Source organism: Rhyacophila brunnea, unplaced genomic scaffold (assembly GCF_057557595.1).
Source record: "Rhyacophila brunnea isolate RB1 unplaced genomic scaffold, BYU_Rbru_1.0 scaffold_16, whole genome shotgun sequence".
Classification (NCBI taxonomy): Eukaryota; Metazoa; Arthropoda; class Insecta; order Trichoptera; family Rhyacophilidae; genus Rhyacophila; species Rhyacophila brunnea.
Window position 1 is genome coordinate 8,636,865 of NW_028232816.1, and position 18,163 is coordinate 8,655,027.

At 30.2% G+C, this 18,163-nt stretch overlaps 1 long non-coding RNA gene across 1 annotated transcript; it reads left to right on the top strand.

The window, feature by feature from the left end:
* The first annotated feature begins 579 nt into the window (after window positions 1–579).
* On the top strand, window positions 580–15,451 carry LOC147074309 (uncharacterized). The gene is made up of 3 exons (XR_015070234.1): window positions 580–689; window positions 13,101–13,377; window positions 15,337–15,451. It is a non-coding gene; the product is annotated as an uncharacterized LOC147074309 (long non-coding RNA).
* The last annotated feature ends 2,712 nt before the right edge of the window (window positions 15,452–18,163 follow it).

The window sequence follows — 18,163 nt, forward strand, 5'->3', positions numbered from 1 at the left end:
TTTGTATTTTCATTGTTTTGTATGTTTATATTATGTTCTCTTTTGTTTATTTTCATTTTTATCGTTTATGTTACTTTTTTTCTTTATAATAATGTTTTATTTTATGTTGTGAACGTCTTAAACTTATAATTTGCAATGTCTACAATATGTTAAAAAATAAATAGAAAATGAAATAATTATTCGCTTATGATGGGATTAATATAAAAATTCACACGGAACTCTTAATAATTCTACCTCGTTAGGCACCAGAGTTTTGCATAAATCTTTTTGGGAAACGCTAATCTTTTCTTAATATAAAATTATCTAAGGAAATCACATAGGTATGAAGTCCATGAACTTTAAAGGATATGTATTATAAACTTTTAATCATTATGGTAACGATTATTACAGACCAAATAATAGATAACGTCACGTGTGAAGTTTTTTCTTGAAATATTTCCTTGTACAGGACCTATTTATAAAAAATCACATTATTTATATTTTGGTGCGTTAATTTTTGTCTAATGATTCACAGTGCATAGTTGACAGACCACTTCGCCCCGGTTGGAATCCAATATAAATGGAGCTACTTTGCCAACTTCGATATCAAACCGTGAAAGAACTTGAAAGTGATAACTAGCCAATAGAACTATTTAGTTTCTCTTGTATTTCCTATTAAATTTACATTAAAAATGAAATTCCTAATGCAGGTAAGAATATTTTTACATTTTTAAAAATATTTTTTTTTAATTTTTGGTTGAAATCTAATGCAACTTTATACATTGTCATTACTACATATTTTATTAGGATATCATTAATTTCAGTAGTTACATAATTATTCTACTTATAATATTTTTGATAAAATGTTAACAATCAAAAACTTTCCTTTATTAGCCGTAATTCTCAATAACAATACTATAGTGAGTGTAAAATAGTAGTGCAGTAGTAACAGTGAAATAATAAAAGAAACACATACCCCTATTTAAAAACCTAACGTCTTAAACATTGGGATTTGAGGTTATTTATTTATTTAGAAAAAGAATATTATGACATTATATCGATTGGCCAATGCGCTATAATACGTAATAAATACAGATTAAGTATATAAATTATTCATTTACAAGTAACGACCAATATAACAAGAAAATAGAAAAGAAATTATGTGCTTATGTAGATATTAAAGTAAAATGATAAATTTAATACAATTATAAATTTAAAATATTTAACACGTCCACAAATATGAAATAGGTAATACAAATCACAAGATAGAAAGAACTTTTTATACACAACGTTTTTAAATTTTCTGTTGAATCACATAAACTTGACTTGACTAGCTTAAACGATCAAAAAAAATTGTACTTGATAGAAATACTGAATAAATATAGAATACTGAAATGTCATTTTGACATTCCATAATGATTTCCATAGTAACGCAAGTATATGTTAATAATTTAGTTGCTAGGGCCCCAGACCCCTAGCAACCAATAATATTTTTTACTTTTAACGGATTTCTTCTGAAATAACTTTTCATACAAAACAGAATTAACTGAAAATGAATTCAATTCTACTTAAAGCTGGCTAAAAGAATGCATTGGCATCCTGTTCTGATATATTCAAAAAGTTTCAAATGTCTAACTAGTCGGGAAGTTAGTTAAAAATCTATTGCAAGATTGGTACTGGATAAACAACCACAGGACAAATAATAATACGACCCAATAAAAACATTGTAAAATAAAAAATAAATCAACCTTTATGGTGCCATTAAATAAGTTAATCGCACGATACACATCATAATAAAACATCACATCCGTCCTGTGACGGGGTATCATGAAGACCGTAGAGTTACGAGTGATATTGGTGGGAAAATTAAAATTAATACTTCAATATATTTTTCAATTATATAACAAGTACTCACATAACTTAGCAATAGAAAATGTTTCTCACATGAAACCGATTATAAGTTTAGTTAAATAATTCTACATATTATAAAGTTATTTTTATAATGTACATTAAATTCTAAAGGCGTACGAAATTTGTACTTGGTATTCACTACATGCCAAAATTGTTTAATACGACCCCGTATTTAATCCACATAGTAAACTGTATTGAGTTATAGTCAATAATTAAATCCAATCATTCAATTAAATTCTGCAATTAATATAGGTACTACCTATTTATCAGATGAAAGTGTTTTCAATGTTAAACAAAAATAATTCTTTAATAAATTAATTATTATTGTTTATGCAAAGATTAAAATGTAGATCATTTATAAGTAATCCATTTTAACTTTAAAAATATATGTTAAATTTAATAAATACGAGTGTTTCGTTCATATATTCAACTATATCGAGTCAATTTATATCATGTAATAAATTCCAATTGATATTTTTATAAAACTTACTTGACATTACAACAAACTAAATATAATTAAGTCAAAAATACACATTAGTAATAAAAAAAATCTGGGTTGGACTTAAACTAGCATCAATGTGCTTTACTAATCACGCTTCTTCTTAATCACGCAAATCTTCCAAGTATTGTAATATCACATATCTAACAATTATAAATATTATTAATTCATGTGCATTAATTATACGCTGACTCAAAATAGTTTTAATAAAAACCAAGCAGTGTATGAATTGCTTGAAAATACTAGATTTCTCGATTGTTTAATTAAAAAAATACGACGTAAATTTGTTTTAGCAAGTGGATGAAATTTAGAATTATCATCGGATGGTTAGATAAAACAATGAATCAATTTTGCACTGATTTTAAAAAATATCGAACCAGCTATAAAATTAATCATGAATTACTATTAACAGAGGCGTCCCGTGAGGGTGGGCAGGTCGTGTGTTGCTTAGGGGCGGCAAATGAAGGAACGTCTATGATAATTACGGATTTACCTGAAGCGTACGATGCTGTCACTTTGTTAGAAAGTACTAGCATCTTCGTTTTAAAACATCAAAAAGGGTATTCATACTTGTCAGAACCTCAGACCTCCACGTACCCAAAGTCAACGTTGTTTGAGAGTAGGTTTTATTGAAAATTCTCAGATAATTATGTATACGTCATTTTTTGCATGATTTTTGTTGAATTAACTAAAAATAATTACCACTAACATTATATTTAACACAAAAACAACAAATTTCAGCAACACGTGCTCGCATATTAATGAATGTTGTTATTCAAATCAATATTTACCAGCGACGTGTAGAAAAAATATTTAATTCAGCCGTATAAATTGTATCTTACTTTAACACATATTGCGGAGATATAAGCGTGCTGAATGCTTCCTTACTCGCACTTACGGTTCGTTTTTATTCAGGTCTTGAGACGATATCTCCAGTAAACGTGACGTTGCTTCAATGCGTTTGAAGCACAGAACAGATTAATAAATAAAATTCCGATAGGCTATATTCCAAAACACCACATTTTAACGCAGGATTTGAATGTGTGTGTCCTACGAAAATTAGCCATGAATTATAGACGTGCAATAGTGTGTGTTGCAACCTTCAAAACACTAATATTAAATGAGCGTCAAAGCTTAGACCCATAACAGTTGTCAGCATTCGACCAATGACGCATTCTTGACACGTGTTTAAGTGGGAATGGGACAACTGGACACCACACTGTTGAATGAAATAAAAATACGTCCGTTACGATTTTATACAGAAAGTAGACGAGGGATTTTAATCAGTCTATAATATCTACTAGTTAGTAGTTTTAATTCATATTGCTCTTTATATAATGTATTATATTGAGTTTGAGAATTATCATGTCTGAGACTTTATATCTATTATTATGAAAATAAAAGAACTCTCTTCTCAATTCTAACCAAGTATAAAATAATAATATAATAATTTACATATAGACAATAATATTAAATATATATTTTAAAAGTATTTATGATTCACGAACGTCTATTTATTTTCGAATATCATTTGATTGCGTGGCGCCTAGTTGTCCCGGCGCCGAATCGTCCTAGACCCGTTTAAGTTAATCCCGTGTTCTTCCACACCCGTTACGTATTTCAGTTCCCATTATTTTTCAGTTCCCTGATCTGAAGTTATTTTAAGTACAGAGTGATGCATTAAAAAAACAAACCTCTATTCGAGTTTTCTCGCGTCTCTGCAATATCATTCACTTAAAAATATTCTGTTCAATAATTTATTGTTACTATACAGGTACGTATTAAGTAATAAATTAAATTAACTACATAATGTTTTCTTTAATTGCATAATATCGAGCTAAATGGTCATTCTGTTATATTTACAGATGGAACTTACTTATTTGTTGGAAGTTCCAACGCAATTAATGCAACTTATTCTTAATTATTAATAATAGCCAAAATAATTAAATGATACCATTCATGAAATTATAATAGACTTTAATCTTACAGCTGTCTATAAATTCATAACTAATGTGGCAAATCACGTTAACTGACCACGCCTTAAGCTGTGTAATAAATAATATACATACCTGCATAGCTTACAATTACATTACGAATATTTGGATTCTTATCATAAATTGATTGTTTACAAAACTAGAGTGTAAATAAATAAGTTTATTCATCTATCACTGTAGGTACGCATTATAACTACTTACTGTCTTCAATTTTCGAAGTAAATGTAATAATTTATTTTAATACATAATTGATCCCAACTAAATAATTAATAATTTGAATATTATGGAATTTCTGTAACATGCCATGACTTTTGCTTAAGGGGATGCTTATTCATTAACGGCTCTGATATATTATAAAAATATATTTTTTTACCATGTTCGATCCGAATAAGAGCGTATGGGCCTCCACAGAGTAGAGGTTTTGTATTAACAGATTTTGTTTTTCCGAGAAATGGATGCCAGCCACTTGTTCAACCTATTAACTGGTCCATACTCTGACTCATACACATATTGAAAAACAATATGTGTACTTGCCAGACCCAGGTTTTGAACCTGGGTCCTACGACGTTATAGGCTGACACATAAGCCGCTCGGCCATCGTGGGGATATACATATAACATATATACGTAATAATAATATATAACTTTTATAAGTTAGACAATATGATTACACAATAAACACCCAGTTTGCCTTTAAACCATACATAATTTTATATATTGTATAATAAAAGAATATTTTTTTATCAATTATGGTTTGGTTTAGGCAGGGCTAAATGAATTTTAAAAAACTATCCAGCACCACCTGTAATATAAATATTCTTATACGAACTTCAATATTGGGACCATACCTAAATAAGATTTCATATAAATATAAATCATTTCAAGTTATACACATTTATATTTTTATAAAAATCGATGTTTTTTTTTTTTTAATAAATATAAAAATATTAAAACTATGAGTTAGTCAAAAATCTTTAAAATCCTACCTACATGTTCAAATACGGGCGTTAACATGATCTTACTCCCTACTTCAGTTATCGTTTGACAATTTATGGCTACGGCCGTATGTTGTAGCTTAACCACTGGGAAATGCCATATAATGCCATATAATATAAATGGCGTATTTAAATAAAATACTACCTTATTCTTAGGTCAATAATTATTATAAAACAATAATTATTCGTAGGATGTTTATCACATTTGAATGGTCAAAGACATAGCTTATAATCAGTATCTTTAAATTAATTTTGAAATGTGTTAATCATCGCCATTTTTTTGAATAATAAAATACCTAATTCTTGTCAAATTTGGGATCACAGAGATTATAAATATATTTTTTTATCGTAAATATTTCACTATATAATGTTAACAACAATTTTACTAATGGTTTTAATGCGTTAAAAATTAATAAATCTAAAAAATCTTAACACCACTGCACTTGGATGAACTGAAATATGACTATATTCTAACACATTAGATCGATTGGTTTAAGAGAATACTATTTTATGTAATAAAAATTCTTTATGCAGTCATCAAATGTTTAAAATAAATATTAAAGATAATTAGGCTTCAGAATTATATAAATAGATTATCTAAAACGTTTAAGGAATATCCAGGCTTATGCTCCGAAAATACCATAAAATATCCATTTTGATCTACGTGGCGCATGTGGGCCCTTAAGAAACAATGGGAGATCACTTTTGAAAATACTATTTAGGCACCCAAATGCACTCGATACCAGTTTGCTTCAGTGAGAGATAATATTTGAACTTTATTTATAAGGAAACTATAACAATGAGTTTTTATTACCATTGAGAATATATTTTTATTGATGAAATTATTTTGACTCTACAGGAAACCAGTTCCAACAGTATAAATTTTTTTATTTATTCGGCTCTAAAATCTGTGGATGTGGTTCTAGACCGCCTCACGAAGAGGTTTCGATTTTCAGTTTCAGATTTTTTGTTATGAGAGATGAATGTTTTGTCTTGCGCAAATTAATAAACCTGTACTCTGGGACATATTATAATAAACGCACAATGAAACAGAAAATGTGAATTATGCCGAACACGGAACTTTAACCCGAAACTCACGACTAACCAAGCGGGTATGTTAACACTCGGCCATAGTATTGTTAAATTATTGCTTGATTTTTAAAAACAAACACCTAATCAAGCACCTATCTAATTTAATACATTTATACATCAGTAAACATAAATTTAAAATTATATGAATCAGATTAAATATAATGTGAATCGATTATCGATTAAGGACGAATTCTTCAACGAAAATCTAATTGATTATTTATCAGTAATTAACCAGATAAAATTATTTTTAATGAGATTTTTAATTTATTAACTTTTTAGACAAATGTAAATAGTGTGTTCAAATTTGCACATGTTTATAATATTTATTGGTGTTGATTTTTTTTAGATTTAAGATATTAACATCGAGATATAAAGTTTTTCGTATATAGGTAGGTATATAAATTAAATTTTCAAGTTAGCCGTAAATACTTACTATCTACATAGTATATTATAATATTTTTGTTAGAAGTTTATGATAAGATATTATTACAATAAATCTTAAAGGCGCGTAACCACAAATAAAAAAGTTGGCAACTTAGTAAAATAGTTTAATACTAAAATTATTGAATATACACACTCCTCATAAATAGTTTGCATCAACTGTTTTATCGCTTCACCAAGATTGTACGGAGTTGTCAACTGCAGTAAGGCCACTACCTAAAATGATTAATTTGACGATGTACGATTAAAAATACTACATAACTAAATATTAACGAGTGAATCTGAAATGAAGTTTTACGAAAAAATATGATTAAATCAGTTTTAAAACACTTCGAAAAATAAACCGTATACATAGAATATTTAAATGAAAAATTACAAAAAAAAAATCAAATAATATTACCCTATAGCGAAGGGTAGAGGTAGACTGCTAAGATACGAGATACATACTGCATATTGAACTTTGTCAGTCACACTTTATTTGTTTTCATTGAGCTAAGAATACAATTTGCAGATGGAGCGAGTAAGTTTTTTTAAATTCAAATTAACTCTGCCTAAGCCAAACCATAATAGTTTGCGTATGCTATGGTCGATAAGACAAAAATACTGCAAATTTTTTCAGTTATACTTATTGGGTTTCGTTTAAGAACACATATTAATACAGATTGTGTTCATTAGTTATTTTTAATTAATTAGGCTCTGCCTAAACCAAACAATAAACGATACAAATATTCTTCTATCTATAATGTGTCTTAAATGATGTTTGGTTTAATAGCATATTTGTATTGGTAAAAGAAGATTTTTTGACTATTATCTACTATGGCTTGGATAAGGCAGGTTTAATTGTAATTTAAAAAAAAACTAACAATCACTATCTACCACATTGTAGAAACATTGTTTAATGAAAACAAATACGTTAAGCTGACAATATTTAGGGTGTACTATCTATGTCAGATCTTAACAGCCTACCTCCATCCTTCGCCACTGACACAAGCAACGCTATAGGTAGAATTTAACTTATTATCATAATTGACCACGTTCTTCATTTCAATTCAGCACTAGAACAGTGTATGAGGTCCAATGACGGTATTGTAGGAGTAGAATAATAATATATCAGTAGACGGTGAAACAATCACAGAAATATCTAGGCGTTGATTGTATCACATAATTAATATACTGTGACCACACCGGAAACTCCAATTATTCTTGTAAAATAAAATAGTTATATTATACATCACTAATAAGTATAGACCAAAGTTTTTGATTTACATAATCTTTTCGCTTTTATGCCAGTTTATGTTACTATAATGTCGTCTAATAGGAAATACATACATTCTGTGTATGTGCCAAAAGTTGTATTTATGAGAATTTTATTCAAATTTCGAATAAGGAAAAACTGAGAAGAAATATATTTTAGCATTTTATTGTTTTGTATAATTATTATTAATCTTAACAAATCATCATGCAACTTTTGTTATAAAAAGTCGTATTCATTTATCATCCCACCATTCTTAGTAATTAGTAAATTATTATTCTATTAGCTTGTTGATACCTATATATTTTATTAAATTTATGAATACTGTTTTTATCATCAATAATAAACAATTAACTTTTATAACACTAATATTATTGAGGCTGTATGAATACTATCCGTGTCGTAATCTAACTGAATTTCTTTTAGGTAGGCTTACATACTGTATTCTAAAGTTTCAGTGTTTCCCAAACTTTTTTATAACACGGCCCCTAAAATCTGAAAAAAAAATAATCCCCGCCCCCCTTTGCATTAATTATTACTGTACATACATTATAATAATTGGCACAAACAAAATAAAAAAGAAAAATTTACTACCTATACGTGAAACCTACATAATTTCATGAAAGGTGTGCGGTTGTATGTTTTACATAAAAATCAATATCGGCTTCAATGTCAGAAATGGTGATTTTCAGAGAAATATAATAAAATTTAAATATTTTAATAAATAAAATGTATAATATGTTATTATCTGATAAATTTAAATATATACATGTAATTGTAAAAAATATTCATACAATAATATTTGTAGTTGTACTGAAACATTTCGCACCCCCTGTGGAAGCCCTACGAGTTTGGAAAGCACTGCACTAAAGCATCTGTCTACACTAGTCACATTATAAAAATACATATATTAATATTTTCTCGTATATATAGCAACCCGTCGTATTAGATTCATTTTGTACAATCCGCTTAACATAATATCACGAGATAAAACAATTATTAGTTATTTGTGGAACGGGTTGTAATAATTAAAATAGTCACATTAACGACGTCATTAGGGCGGTTGACGGACCTCCGTAGGGGTCACCAATCAATCAAGAGTTACAAGCAACTGAATGTAATCGTGGAGGTCGCTGTTGCCACGTTCATTCGATATAATTACCTATACCCTATCCATACAAATTTTTCGAATGCGATTTTACGCCAAATGGCATGCGAAACGTATAATTGCGTTCATAGAGATTTTGTATATAAGCATCTCGCCGAATCCGAGCACAAAATGCCCCTCTACCATAAGTTTAGCGAACCGATTGCAAAATTTGCCACAGTCGATGTTTGACAGATTGCAACTGACAGCCCGCGTTTATTGATAATTGTCATAGGTACTTGTTTTCTCTCGTATTTCATTATGATTCAGTGAGTTATTTTGATTATTGTCTAATGGTATTATCTATTTTACAATTGATTCTATAATTGGTGCTTCATTTTATTCAATCATGACTGCTTTATTTATATTAAACTTTGCTTTCGTAGATGAAGCTAGTCCAGAAAACCGCAAATTTCGTAAAAGCGGCGACGCTTTCGAATTCAAGAGTTTCGTTAATTATATATCAATAAATTCACATTTTATTATATTTTTTTACAATTGTAAGTTTATCTTTGAATAGAACTTCTTAATGTTTTCAGATACATATTTATTAATTAATACAATATTGAAATTGTAAATTATCAAAAAAATATCTCAAATTACAAGCTTAGTATTTTTCCGCTAGGTGCCTCTGTTGGTATAAGGATAAACTACCACGTTGCGATTTTTGGTCCAAAAAATGTATTCCACGTTAAAAAAAATATAAAACCGTATCCAGTGGATATTTTTTTCCACATAATTTAATAATGACATGAAGTGATCTTCTTTTACTGAAATTAATTCCCACATAACATTGAAACTGAAATAATAATAATTCCTTATGAAATATTCTGCATTTAAAAATATTTCATTGTCAAATATGCGTAGGCCATGGATTTAAATAACATCTGTCTCAGGTGAAATATTTTTAAAAGAATTTATCCTCATGCATTAGTTACATAATTCAGGTACTTAATACAAAAAAATATAATTTATTATACCTACTATATAATTTACATAACCATTGGATCATTTAATAAATTATCGGTAAATTTATGAAAAAAAAAACATAATAGCTATTTTTATTCGAAGAACAACTTTTTCAGTAAACGGATATTAAATTTAAGATAATAAAGTATATAATATAATAAATTTATTAGTCATAAAGTAGACATTTTTGTAGGAACTGACCTCTCTTGGGAATTAACCAAGTTTGGATGTTGAATGTTCTCGTACAGTTCATGCAATTGTTTTTCCTTTTACCTACTCTAATGTTTCGCTAGCTATTAATACTGTACTATTATAGTGTATCCAAGTTTTATCAGGCATTGTAGTTTATTGTATGGAGTTCAAATTACAATCTAACCGCAAATAGTATGTAAAATGTCACACCGACAAGTTAAATGTTTTTGTAAGTGATAAAATAGGTTTGACACCCACGGTGGCCGCGTGGCTTAAGCGTTAAACTATCACGCCGTGGGTCTCAAGTTCGAATCCTGGGTCTGGCAAGTACACATATTGTTTTTCAATTTGTGTGTGAGTCAGGGTATGGACCTAATAGGTTGAGCAAGTGGCTGACATCCATTTCTCGTAAAAAACAAAATCTGTTAATACAAACCTCTACTCTGTGGAGGTCCATAATATGATCCTATTAAGATCGGACATGATCGAAAAAAATTTATAATTTTTTTTGTTGCTTGAGTGAAGGAAGGCCGAATTAAAGAAAAAAATAAATAAGGAACTTAGCTGTAGTAGATTTTTCCTGTTCCATTTTCAGTATTTCTGTGTCGCAGTTAGTAGGTGCTTTTAAACGATCAGTTTTTCTGTCTGGTCAGTCTCCGTCTCAGTCGAGCTGTGAGTTAAACTGATGAGTAAACTCAAAACTGAAGCAACCGACTGAAACCGAAACGGAGACAAGACAGGATGGGTTTTCGATCCGTTCAGTTGAGGTTTCCGTTTTGGTCCGTTCAGTTTTGAAACGGCGGTGTATTTAGACGATCAGTTTAGTTATCTTTTCAGTCTCAGTTGACAGTTCAGTTGGGAAACGGCGATGTATGTACTTTATGAACAAAAAAAACTTTAATTTTAAGAATAACTTTCTAAAAAAATATTGGTTAATATAATAATACATAACCTACGTATATTTGAAGAAATAATAATATTTCAATCGTACTTAGAAAAATAGTATGAAAAATACGGCAACATAATAATTTACACGTCAATTTAACTTGCAACTCTAAAAACAGATACGATAACTGATAGAAAATTCATTCTGTCTCGTGTCCATTTTGGTTCCAGTCACCCGCTTCAGTTTTGCATTTACACGTCAGTTTAACTGACAGCTCGACTGAAACGGAGACTGATTGTACAACAAAACTGATCGCCTAAAAATACATTAAGTTCATGTATTATGTGATATATGCAATGAAATTAATATGGACAATGCATCCAGAAAAAAAAATGACACTCACTTTTTTGTCGGGTCTGCCGAAAAATGGCATTATCTGTTCTAACGTCATTACAATAAAGGTGATATAGCTATAAATTCCCAATGCATTTTGTTGGGTCTGCCGAATGGCATAGTTCATATTTTAATATCAATATCGTTTGCTCAAATAAACATTGACACTACACTGTTATAATGCCATCACAATTAATAAAGGTCATATTGCTATAAATTTCCGATGCGTGATATCGCATAATGGAAATTGCGAAATTTTGTCACGTGACGTCTACCTATACATGTGCACACGTCACTATGCACGCATTTACTTGCTAGCTACTGTACCGAGTGCGTTGTCCATTAACAATATCATTGGTTATAATATGGCATCGTATGAGGTTATTCAAATAGTATCTGTTTGTCAGCGTATTTTCATGAGATAGCAAAGAATTCAAAGTATATAAATCAAAATGAAGAGAAAAACATGTATACTTAGCTTTTGGTAGTAAAACTACATTACTTATAGGGAATCCAATCCCGAGCCAAAATTCTGATCCCGGGATTTCGGGATTACAATTTGACAATCCCGGGATCCCGGGACTGGTCCCGGGATTGGGATTTTTTTTCCATTGTTAATATAAAATTTTTATATTTACAAATAACATTGATAAAATCGGTCAAAAATAAATCTAATATAATTTATACTATTTAAGACATTTATTGTTAATATTGTATACGTTAAATCTTGGAAATACACAAGTTTAATGGAGTAAATAATATTGTAATATAAATAATAATGTGAATTTAATATGAGATTGCTATTTCTGATAGTAAAGACATAATGAATAGATCAGCGAGATTTAAAATAGTAAAGCAAATAATCATGGCGTACTTATGGCTTTTCCGCTTCATAAATCTAATTAGTCAGCCAAATATAAAACTGCAGTAAAACGTATGATATCATGGTGGAATTACTTTGTTAAAAGTGCGAAGCATTGTTTTTTTACCAATCTTTCTCATTTTTAATAATCTATGTGAAAAAATAAAATGAATCAGCAACCTACACATCAAACTTCATTCAAACTCAGTTTATTTCTAATGTAGTTATTTTGTATTAAAAGTATTTTTTCTGTTATATTTTCGATAAAAATTGATAAAAAATCAATCCCGAAATCCCGGGATTATGTTTATCAATCCCGGGATTCATAGGTATCGAAAATAGCTCGGGATCCCGGGATCCCGAATCCCGGGATCCCGGGATTGGATTCCCTAATTACTTATCATCCGTTTTGCCCGGCGTTTCTCTACGTATTCCATTTTACGTATACTGCTATTATGATTCTCATGTTTTGTTTTCTTCTTATTTCAGATGTTTCTGGTCATCCTCCTTGTAGGAGTGTCCATGGCTGCACCTTCACCAGATCCCCACATAGTCATCCATAAACATACTTGGGGAGGTCCTTCGTATGGATATGGGGGGTATGGGTATGGGTACCCAGTCTACGATGACTATTACCCTAGCTATGGATATGGCGGATACGGCGGATATGGATACAAAAAAATTGGCTTCGGAATAAAAAAATTCGGCTTCCTTGGATAAATATTGGATAAATATAATAATACGATAAATAATTAATGATTATAATGTAAGTATTTCAGTATATTCAGAGTAAAGCATGTATTCAGTGGTGAGTTTATTTTGAGACACCCCCCCCCCGATTAAAATAAAAACCGTACAATAAATCCTTTTCACGCCACAGATTTTCATTTTTAGCAGGCCAATTTTACAATTATCACTTATCATCAAAAAAGAGCTAATTGTGATAAATATATCATATTTATCACTTTACGTATTTTGGCAGTTAATTATGTATAATAATTAGCCGTCTGAACTGTCAAAGGGTGATAACTTTTAACAGCCCCTCTCTTGGCCATGCTAACTTTGAGAATAAGACAGAGTACGTAAATTTTACATACTGAAAATTGAGATGTAAGAGACCGACTATTTTGCTGCAATCGCAATGACATGACTAATAAAATTGTAGGCTATGTTGATTTGTCTGACGTGTCGATAAAAATTCTGCTTATCTGCCTGTGTTTGCTCGTATCCGTTTTGATTCGGCATCACGAACATATTCGAATTTGATCGACATGTCTACCAACGTAAATTTTCGCCGTATTACGAATTAGAGATAGCCGCCGATAACCGTTTAGTGTATAGAATATCTGCCGTGTTAATTTGGAATGATGATAATAACGTTAACGTGCCAAAGTGATACCCGTTAAGAATAGACCTACCTACTGGAATGAAAAAAATACAAATTATTTCGTTGAATTGAAATGTTACTTCATATGGCTATCATTAAGGCCATGCATTAGTTGAGGCACGGTCTAAAAAGATCGTTGCTAGGCGATGTGCGGATTGCGGGTCGCGGGTGAAAATGACGCCTGTCAAACGAAATATTATTTCTCATATAAATCCAACATACGTCCATTTTATGTTCTGTTTATTATTCTATTAGTAACAATAATAATATATTCATTGACATGTTTTCTTTTTAAAGTAAATGGGTAAAGTTTTTAGTCATCTTTACACGATTTTAGAATTAATTGGCCCGTCGCCATCACGCAGCAAAGTGACGTGTGTCTGACTCCACGTTCTCTCAATGAATGCGAAGCAAGTACAAAATTTCGTCGCGCGTACAGTTGAAAATTATTTGGCGTTTCACTGATGCGTCACCTTAATAAAAAGGTGCTACACAAATGTTGGGCTTTCTTACGTAGGTACTTCCCGGGTATTTTCAGATGTTACTGTATAAAAAATTCTTTATAATTCCCCGGTTGAAAACTGGCTTGAGAGTCGGTCGATTGTTCGGGCCCCGCATCTGTTTAAATACGACCTAATAATGGTGGAGCGAGGAGTCCATTACTTAAGGCTGTATGCATACTATCAGTTGCCTTTTTCAACTGTCTTTCTCTTAGGTATGCTTACATTATTATTGTAGTCTATACACTAGAAGATATCTGCATTTTGTCACGTATTTTTCCGATTTCTACGTGGTGTATATAAGAAGTCTGCCATTATTATTAGTGTGTCTCTGATAACTATAATAGAAATTGGGAATATCATTTATTTGCCGAAGTAACCTGCCATTCGTGATGCCAATTGGGAGGGCAACATGTAATTATTTCTAAATTCTTAAAATGTAGTCTTACTTAGCTAATACGGCGTACTCGTAGATACTTTGTAATTTTTGTATTTAGGTACTCTTTTACTATTGAAATTGCATCTAATTCTTTGTTTTTCTTATCATAATATTGTGAACGTTTTGAATTTGTGATTGTTCACCATATTATGTAAACAAATAAATACAGTTTTTTCTGCATGCGCGTCTACTTGGAAGTAATTCTGTATGTAACAATATATTTTGATATCGATGTGGTTAAAGAAAATGTGTTTTTTAACGTTTCTATATAATACGTATTTAACACGTTAACATGTAAAAGAGTAAAGATTATTTTATTGCGTGCTTCGTATTCTGTCGCTAGTATAACTACTATTAATAATTGTAAAAAAATAATTGCCTGTTTTCTTTTTTTTTCAGAATCTAAAACTTAACGATGGCTACCTGAAGATGACTTAAAATTAAATTATTTCATCTGTATACAATAAGTGTAAATAATAATATGTATATATATTTCATATGTACCAAATAAAAATTGTTTCATTTACCAATAATTGATCTAACCAAAGTAGATAATATTTTTATTCTATTAGTTCAACATAAATATTAAATTTATCTAAGTTGAAATGAAATCTTTTGAATTTACCCACCTCTTCCCAAAACCCTAAATATTTCCACAATATTAATATTATATTATCGACAAAAGTTAAAAAATAGTAAATATAGATTATCTATTTAATATTTTCATTATAATACTATATATTATATACCAGTGGCGAAGGGTGACTTTTGGAAACAGGATATAGGCCTGAGTAGATCTGGTAGAACTGAGAAAAAGAGCACACTTATCAGATATAAGCGACAAAGCCCACCAAACGCGGCGAATCGGGGCGCTCACTAGGTAGTAGGTCCATGAAACGTGAATACAACCGAAATGACACTCCTTCCACCCACGCATAACCCTTCACCTATGTAATAAGGAGCGCGAGAAGTACAAATCAATATTATTGTCAGCACCTCTCATAACAAAGCAATAAAAATATTATTTTATTTCTCTGCGACTTGTAATCCATATTCGCGATGACATAATTCTACTAGCAATATATCGCACACCCAGTAACTAAACAATGACTTTATTTTTATTAAAAGAATGCCAAGGCGCCCGTGTATCGACAACGCGTCTAGTTAAGTAAAAATCGCGCACCCCTTGTGCTTGCCGCATTCAATGGGCTTTGACATATCTGAATATGTAGTTTTTTCGTTAATTCGTCCCGCTGAGAAGCCAAACAACGCGTGCGCCTCCACCTATATGCTTTGAATTATGGGGCAGGCGGGCGCAGCGCTTCGTCAAAACCAGTGTACTCTGCCGTATTTGATCACGTTGTATTTTCGATGATTCACCACGCCACTTGTGAAATTTCGGTTTTGGTTTTAAGTGGGTTGCACGCCTAATACTTAGAAGGAAAAATAAAAAGATACTACGATATTATTACTAATGAATAGCCTGCAGTGACGTCACGTGGGGGTAGGCAAATTGAGCGTCGCTTGAGGGCAGCAGTTATTTGAAGGGCAGCAAAAGATGAGAAACATTTCATATATACAGAAATAGCTACATAAACTTAGTAATAACGAATATATCTTTCCATTAAAAAATCAGCTCACTGGTTGGAAACAAAATGTATTAATTAACATAAAGGTTTAACTGGACTTTGTAAGGACTGGGTAAGAAGCCACTGTTTTACTAACGTCAAAAAAATCCGACTTTTGGGGGAAAATATTTATAAATTAAATTATGTATGTTTTAGTGGTACTTATATATTTTGTTAGTACCTAATGTATCAATACAACACATTTCTTAGATATTATTGGAGATGACAAAAAATTCTGTATAAAAAATGAAGCGGCCTTTTGGCGCTGCCTGGGGGCGGCATTTTATCTAGGGTCGTCACTGTGAATAGGTACACACCAATGATAATTAAATGTTACTTCAAAAATTCACTGATGACATAAAAATTAAGAGAGGATTTTAAATTAAGTATTACGTAAATTACACATCAAAAATCGTTAGATAAAATTTCTTTTTATTTTTAAAACTTTCTAAATTTAATTATTATGCGATTAAATGCCATAGATTTTATTTAAATTATCGAATTATTAATTATTTTTGACATTGGTCATGTCATGACAACAATATTAAGCGCGAAGGTTTTAGGCTCTGCGATATGAGCCTTCCACATTTCATAAAATTTAATAGATCGATTGAGGTTACGTGACTTAAAATCCATAAGAAAAAATATCATTTGTACAAATACGACATCAGCCGTTGGCAAATAAATTTATTTTATAGAATGTAAAATAATCAATTGATTATATTATTATAATAGTATGTCAATAATGCAATTTAAAAAAAAAATTAAGAAGGAAGGCTTTAAATAATCGCCGAGTATCTTCGGAACTTATGTGTACGATGTTATTTATAATAAAAATATTCCAAACATTTTTATAAAATATTTTTTATTATTAAATTTGTCGATTTACGAAGAACACTGACATCTGTTATTTTTCATTAACACTTTAACTTTTTATACTTAGTTTCGGAAAATGCCGCTAGATTTGGATTAGGTAGGATTTATTGGTTTTTAAAAACTAACCAACACCACAATATGTAAATAAATTATTGTAGGTAGCCTTAGTTCAGTAATAACAAATACTTATGACTGACAAAGTTTAATGTGCACTGTTTATGTCAGCTCTTAATAGCCTACTTCCACCCTTCGCCACTGGTGTCTAACTGTCGAAACTAAGTTTAATTTTATTTAAAAGAAAATGTGATACGTTACTTTTGTGTGGTACTATTATTTTTAGTTTATGTAAAAACTATTTTCTAATTGTTTGAAATTTTTTTAGTCTTAATTTTGACTAACGCGATGTGTGATTAATTGATATCCTAAAATAATTTAAAAATGTCAAAACATGTTATAATATTATAAAAATAAGTACCTCGATACATAAAAAAAAATATAGGAAAAAAGTCTTTGGTTTTATACTATTTAATCTCTTTATTATAAATCAGTTTACACTACAAAATACACGTTACTATAACTATACCAATAGGCACAATGTTTTACATAACTAAAAATAAAATGATAGTTTGAAAAACAGTTTTAATAATATATATTTTCGTAGTCATTATTTCTTCCTCTTTTGTAACCATTGATGGAATCATATCCATAACCAAATCCTCCCT